Below are 8,155 nucleotides of genomic sequence, written 5' to 3'. Positions count from 1 at the left end.
CCACCCCGCCCTCCCCAGGCCCCCACAGCGACCTGGGGAAGCGCTGAGATCCGTCAGAGTACAACCCCCGGCCCCCTCATCCCGGGACCGCGTTCCCCGGGCCTCTCCTCTGGCGGTCGGCATCCCAGGTGGAGGTCCGGCAGCCCCCTGAGCGGGCTGAGGAGAAGGCGGCCAGGTCGCAGGTGCCTCAGTCTCTCCTCGCTCTTGGGCCTGTCGGCTATTTTCTCTAAGGTTTCAGGGGAAGCGCCGAAAATTCGGGTATCTTCCCAAACACGACCTTGTCACCCACCTCTGACCATTTTGTGGGAAGAAAGAAACATAAGAAAAGCATGCACACCTTTTTTTAACTGGCTGCCTGATTTTCTGTACACCTGCTCTAATTGATTATTGATGGTATATAGACATATACGAATTAGGCCAAATTATAGGATTTGACCCCTGTTACAGTGGCTTTCTGGGTCACCCTGCCCAGGCTTTTGGTGCACCCATGCTTCTTATAGGTCCTTCCCGACGTATTCTGCATTCTGCACTTACAGGAATCTATTGGTAGGGTCACAGCATTGCCACCAGTGTCGGGTGCTTCCTGCTCTGTGATGTGTTTTCACATCCTAGCTCTAAGACAACTTGAAAGTTAAATAACGATATTCATAAGACTGTCATTAAGGGGACTAATCACATAAGGCTGATATTTCTTCTAACACTGAAATCATGCGTTAGAAGATTTTAGAGGGGGAAAAAACAAAAACGTTGAAAGCTCACTTTCCAAGAGAACCTGCCTGTTGGATATGTTGCAGAGCCCTTCTCAGGTGCCTCCTCTAAGCTTATGTCCACTTGTAACCTTGACTAAGGCCTCTGCTCTTCCCGGTGACATCATCCCTGGGCCCAGTGATGGGGTCTGCCTGTGAGAGACCACGAATACTTCTCTAAACTTGGTAAGTTAGATTTTCATCTTGCTATACAGTCAAGTTCCTCAATTACAAAAAAAGACCACAAACCTAAATGATAGGAGAAAACGCTATATTTAAATGGCATCTCTTACTTTCTGTTCATGTCATGTGATCCTTCCTGAACAATCAACACTGGGTGTTTTGTTCCCCTGTGATTGTTGGTGGTGGTTGTTTTTGACACATGATTCAAATGAAACATCCATTTTCACCTTGGGATGTGAGGTTGTAACATAAAACACATGTTTGCAGCATTTCTACTTTAAAAAGTAAGGTCAACCTTTTTTTAAAAGCAAGCAAGAAGTTATTAAGCACAGCAAAAATATACTTAGGACAGTGAAACAAGGAAGGGCATAGAAGAAGTAGTAGCAGGACACTCTAGGCAGGGCTGCCGTGGCTCACTGGGAAGTCAGAGTAAGGGAGGAAAAGGTGGCTTGGAGACAGCTTCAGGGGCTTAGCCCAGGACAGGCTGCCCCTGCCCATTGCTTCCCTGGTTGCAAGTCTCATGGGGTCCCTTAAAGGTTAGAGGGGGGTCCCTTAAAGGTGGGTGGGGGAAAAGTGAAGGGAGGGAGAGTGCCAAGATCAACTTTTAAAAACCATTTTAACAAAAGTTTCTCAAATCATATCAAGCAGTTACAAGTCCTACCTATCCTACCTAAAGAACTCTTTCCTTCTCCCTCTGAAGGATGGTTTTACTCCTCTCCCAATTGTTTTCATAGCAAGGAGGCTGGTCTCTGCTTCCAGGTCTCCTTAACCCATCACTCATTATGCCAACAGACATTTCCTTAAAAAGTCTCCTCCCCTCAAGACTTGTCTGCCCCAGAGGGTGAAGTCCACACCGTGTTCCATGGACTAGAAGGCCCTAGCCTGCTTTAGTCTGTCCCATCCATCTCCTTTCCAGCCCGAGGTCAGACACCCTCACTTTCCAATCACACTCAAATAGCAAGTATTTTGAAATCACTGCAGTACTTCCTGGGTGTAGGTAGGAATAATGCACAGGCTTTACGCTATAGGGCCTTATCGGTTACTGAAAGGCAAATCAACTGACAGTGGCCACAGTGTGTGGTGAGTCCTGTTAAAGACCAGAACAAAACAGAATCATGGGTTCCCAGATGTTTGCTGTTCTGCAGTTGAGTGTGGGGTGTATTTTCATTCCTGAGCACTGTGGTACTTTAGTGTCCTTTTATCTGTGCTCTTTCCTCTGCCGGAAGTGTCCTTCCCCTACTTCCACTTCTGTTAAAAATCTGGCTAATTTCTCAAACTACAGCTCAAATGTCAACCATAAGCCTTTTCCAATTCACTCTGGGTCCTCTTAGCGGTCTGTTCATCGCTCTGTTAAAGCTGCTATAATGATATTTACATGACTATCTGCCAAATAAGGGGGGAGGCTCATAAGAGTGATATCTAGCTCCATGTGGGGGGTGGAGGGTGGGGACATAGGACCTCCTTAAAAATGTCTGTTGATTTAACCAATGAGAAAAGCAAGACATTATTCTCTTAGGAAAAGCCTAAATTTCAGCTAATATACGGGAACATCCTTTTCTTTTTTTTAAAGGAAATTGTAATAATGCCTCTTTTAAAAAAATTTATTGATTTCAGAGAGTATGCGAGGGGGAAAGAGAGATAGAAACATCAATGATGGGAGGGAATCATTGATCAGCTGCCTCCTGTACGCCCCACACTGAGGATCGTACCTGCAACCCAGGCATGTGCCCTGACCAGGAGTCAAACCTTCACCTCCTGGTTCATAGGTGGACACTCAACCACTGAGCCATGCTTTTCTTTGTTGTGGAAAAAGAACACCTTTATCCATGATTTATTTCCCATTATTGAAAATTACCTTCCTTGTATGTTAGCAAACTCGTTTGCTATGCTCAAATTTTATTTCTAATGGTATAGAACTATTCATTTACCCTTTAATTAAATACTCAGCAAGTCCCTACTCTACCTCGGGGGGGCTGTACCAAGTTCTGGGGAGACACACAGCACAGACCAGAAGTCAAGTGAGCAGTGAGGGATAAAGAGAAATGAGGATGACTATGGAGTATGCACAGAGTGCCCGGGTAGCAAGCACATGGCAGGGGCTGCAGCCAACTTGGGAAGGAATCAGAGAAAGTGATAACTAAGCCAAGGCCAGAGAGACAGGAGTGTTGGGGGCCGGGGGCGGGGGGGCTGCCAGCAAACCTCCCAGCAGGGAGGGAGAGACCAATCCTGGTCAGAGAACAGGAGTGTTATAAAGCCAAGTTAATGAGGAGGAAGTGGGCACAGGAGGCCAGAGGGGTAAGCAAGGCAGGAACCCCAAGGTCTTGTGAGCCACTTAAAATGTTTGAATTTGATAGTCAAGATTTTATATAATCAAAAAAAAGATTTTTATGATGAGGCAAGATGGGGTTTGTAAAAGGTTTTAAGCTCTGGAGGCTCTCTGGCCCCCAAAAGCCATTCAAATAGAAATAGAATAAGGAACTGGCTTAATCAGATAGAAACATCAAAATGGATAATGACAGTAATACATTAGAACACATTGGAAAAAAAGAGTGCATGAGTTTATACTAAGAATAGAAATAAAAGGGTAAAAAAAAAGGGTATAAGTTATCAACATTTCTGTTTCTACTTTCTATTCTATGTTTTTATTGACTTGAGAGAGAGAGAGAGAGGGAGAGAGAAATAGAAACATCAATGATGATTGGTTACCTCCTGCATGCCCCCCAACTGGGGATGGAGCCCGCAATCCAGGTATGTATCCTGACCGAGAATCGAACCTCCTGGTTCATAGATCTACATTCAACCACTGAGCCACCCCGGCTGGGCGCCATTTCCATTTTATACATAAGGAAAGTGAACATCAGAGACATAAAACAATCTGCCCAAAATTCCCTTGCTAGCGAGTAGAAAGCCAGACTAGAACTCCAGATTGAGTGTGTTTCCCACCACACCATAATGTGTTCCATGTTCTGTCAGTGGAATGGAAGCCTGTTTGGGGAAACTTCACTTTTCATTCAGTGGAAATGTTTTTTGCTGTACCTTGCTTAACATAGCAAAGTGGAAGACAAATGGCTTTCTATATAAAGACTTATCCAGACTTAATCTATTGCTCCCTGATAAAATACAGTCAGACTGTGACATCTCTGCCCAGAAAAGAACAGCTTCAATTCCTCCTGAAGACATTAGAGTGTTGTATGGGTCCAGTTCTGGTTATATAACATTTGTGAATGAAGATATGAGTTATTTTAAGTCTATTTGAAATTAGAATTCTTTTAGTCTTGAAGTCTTGATCCTATCACCATATCCTAGTATGTTTGCTGAAATGCAGGTGGATGTAGCTCTTCTTAATATGCTTCCATACCCCACCTCCCTAAAAACAGAACTATTCAGTGAATACCTATAAAGAACCTGTTCTGATCTTAAGCATGATGTTATTTGTTAAGAGGTATACAGCAAAGTGCTTATTTTTGTAAGTATACAAAAGAAATGCTACGTAAGATATAGGCTGTGTTCTCAAGGATATTATAATGTTTGGGGGGAGATGAGACATTTATGAACAAGACAGTGTATAACAAAATACTAAATCAGAAGACAAAATGTGTTGTTCTAAAAATAAGTGCTATAGACACCAAGGGTAGGGAGAAGACTTAGCTTGCAGTGTTGGGACTTCAAGGACTGATGTGTTTCTGGGCCAGGAAGACAACATAAGTTTGATGTGTATGGAGTACAGTCTGAAAACTGGAGTATAGATCAAAGAATGCATAATGGGGAAGCAGTGAGAGGCAATGTGAGAAATGAGAAATTCAGGATAGTCCCAGGTTGTAACTGTCAGCACCAAACCAAGGAGTTTTGACTGCATCCTGAAGGCAATTGGAAGACTTTGAAAAGATAAAGTTTCAAAGTTTCACTTAGAAGTTGTTGAGTTTAGGTGACAACTAGAGGTCAATCTAAATAATACAGAGAAAGTATTGAATGTTGGGTGGAAAGTTGGGCCTTAATATCTTGACTGGACAAAATCATTGGCTCAATCCTAGCTTGTGTGGCTCAGTGGTTGAGTGTCAACCCAGGAACCAAGAGATCACCAGTTTGATTCCCAGTCAGGCACATGCCCAGTTATGGGCTTGAACTCAGTGCAGGCAGGAGGCAACCAATCAATGATTTTCTTCTCTCATCAATGTTTCTGTCTCTCTATCCCTCTCACCTTCCTCTCTCTCTAAAAATCAGTAAAAAATACTTTTTTAAAAAAAAAAAAATCCTTGGGTTGGGTGATGAGGTTATTGGTGGCAGAGAATTAGAACCCTGATTCTCTATGGTGAAAGGAGCTCAGACCCCGGACTTTCGGGTCAGTTCATTTGCTGAAAATGAGGTTAACTAGCAGGTTGGAGAAGTGATGGGGTCTGTAAAAAGTTGTGAGGAATGTGCTTGGGAGAAAATGAATGTTGAAGATGTCCTCTTTACTACTAAGTCACTTTTACAGATTTTAGGAACTTAGCCTGTTTTTCTCTCCTGTCCAAGGTTGTTACATATCTTCTTGATGGAACTCCTTCTCCTGCCCTCACCTGAGAATATAGGAACAGAGAGAGCCCCATTTCCCCATGGCCTTGCTATTACTTTTAAGTGATTGCAGTTCCAGTTGGTGTTATAGTAATCCAGTATTGCATGATACCTATTTTTGCCTTACTTTATACTCCTTATGTTAACTACTGTGTTTGAGCACCTTCACATATGTTTCTTAGCCATATCTATTTTCCCTTGGCTAGTTTAGATCCAGATTTATTACGAGAAGTATCTGTTGGAGACAGCTTAGAAATGGAATGGAGTGTAATTATGTTAAAGAAAATAGGAGGGTATAGAAGAGGAAACTGGGAGACAAAGGTAGAGAAGAGGAGAAGACTTCTCAGATCAAACTTCTAAACCAGGGGTGAGCAAACTTTTTGACTCGAGGGCCACAATGGGTTCTTAAACTGGATTGGAGGGCCAGAACAAAAGCATGAATGGAGTGTTTGTGTGAACTAATATAAATTCAAAGTAAAAATCATTGCATAAAAGGGTACGGTCTTTTTTTTTTTAGTTTTATTCATTTCAAACGGGCCGGATTCGGCCCGTGGGCTGTAGTTTGCCCACGGCTGTTCTAGACCCTCCTAGGGGCCTGACCCCCTCATTTTTCCAGGATCAGATTCCATAGGCATCACCCCAACACTTTTTATTCTCTCTGAACCAGATCCATTTCCCTAGGTCCCAATTCCTTCCAAATAATTTAATTTAACAAGGTCTTGTTTCTCAAACATCATATTTGTACACACTTAAACCAGAGGTCAAAAAGAGACTTTGGCCCTAACTGGTTTGGCTCAGTGGATAGAGCATCAACCTGTGGACTGAAGGGTCCCAGGTTCGATTCTAGTCAAGGGCATGTACCTTAGTTGCAGGCACATCCCCAGTAGGGAGTGTGCAGGAAGCAGCTGATCAATGTTTCTCTCTCATCGATGTTTCTGACTCTCTGTTCCTCTCCCTTCCTCTCTGTAAAAGAATTAATAAAATCTATTTTTTAAAAAAGAGAGAGACTTTGTCCTGGTAGTTAATTTTCTTTCAGATGGAACTATCTCTACAAAGTATAGAAGGTAGTGTGTTAGCAAATCTATAGTGGGAGTATTACTAATATTCAGCTTTGAGTGAGTCATCATAAATGATCATCACAAATATGGGAAGTTCTTTTACTTTCATGATCTAATGACATTTTTGGAACCATGGTCCCCTGTCTTTGGTTGTCACATTGAGGGAAGCCAGCTGACATGGCATAAGGACATCCCAGCAGCTCTATAGGTACCTGTGGGAACTGAGACTCCTGCCAAAGGCCATAGAGGCTCCCTGGGAATGGGTTTTCCAGCTCCAGCGCAGCCTTCAGATGAGATCACACACAGCCCAAGCTGCTTCTTGACTGAGCCGTGCATGAGAGCTAACCAGGAGTTGCCTCCTGCGCACTCCGCAACTGGGGATAGAGCCCACAATCCAGGTATGTGTCCTGATTGCTTTTTGAAATGGTAAGCTGGACCTTTGGTTGTGGTTTATTATTCTGAGGGTTGGGCTCAGCCAGCCTCCCTCCTGTAACTCAACTGTGAAATGCATGTTGGTACCTTTTCCCAGGAGAGCATTTTGAACATACTAGTACATGAGAATGTGAATCAGAAGCTAGTTTTCAGCCTTAATTCTAAATGAGAGTGATTTCTGTCAAGTGTTCTTTTTAATGAAAGTTGATTGGTTGAGCTAAGATTGACATTATCTAATAAAAGAGTAATATGTAGATTAACCATCACTCCACGACAAAGATGGAGGCGCCCATAGTAACTGGGGTGGGACGCTGGCTACGTGGCCCCAGTGACTCAAGCCCAGTGTCCACGCCCCAGCCGCGTGGAGGGAGGGGAGAGGAGGGGCCTTGAGCTGGAGGCTGAGGCAACACAAGCCCAGCATCTCCGCCCCAGCCGCATGGGCGGGGGGGGGGGGGGGTGGGGGGGGGGGGGGGTGGACCTCAGGCCGAAGGCCAGGGCCACGGATGCTGGCATCGTTGCAGTCCAGGCTGAGGGACACACCTCCCCCTGCACAAATTTCGTGCATAGGCCCTCTAGTAGAATATAATATTTCTTTTTTTCCTTCACAAAGTTGTTGCAGGAGAAGTGGCAGTGAGGGTGATAGATATTGAGAATTGGTACATAAGATGCTGCAGGAAATCAGGAAAGCAATGGGAGAGCAACACCATTTGTGTAGTAGTTGTAGTTGTTTCTGATCTTCTTGCCAACCTGTAAGCCCCATGATTCCAGGGACTCTGTTATCTCTAGCACCTGCAAATGCTTAGCATCTCAACTTCCATGCCCTGAGGAATGTGTGTGGCTGGGCCCTAGGAAAACTTGGCTCTTCAACATTCCTGCAGAAGGAGGAAAGCATCCTGAGTAGAGTAGGGTGCAGAGAGGAAAGAGGAAATATGGGGTGAGAAGACATGCACAAGCTGACTCCAATGCCTCAGAAAACAAGGAAGAATGTTAATAGCATGACCAAAAATCAGTCTGACTGGCATATAATGGGTGTAAATTAGAAAAATATGAACCAAAAGGACAGGAATTCTGAAGTTTGACTTCTCCACCAACACGATTGCCTTTCTTTAGGATTATCAATAAGCTTCTGCACATTAGGAACTCTAATTATTCACACACTTAACACCATGTCGCTAAAGACTAAAA

Source organism: Myotis davidii, unplaced genomic scaffold (genome assembly GCF_000327345.1).
Source record: "Myotis davidii unplaced genomic scaffold, ASM32734v1 scaffold194, whole genome shotgun sequence".
Lineage (NCBI taxonomy): Eukaryota > Metazoa > Chordata > Mammalia > Chiroptera > Vespertilionidae > Myotis > Myotis davidii.
Note: the sequence above shows the minus strand (reverse complement) of the source record.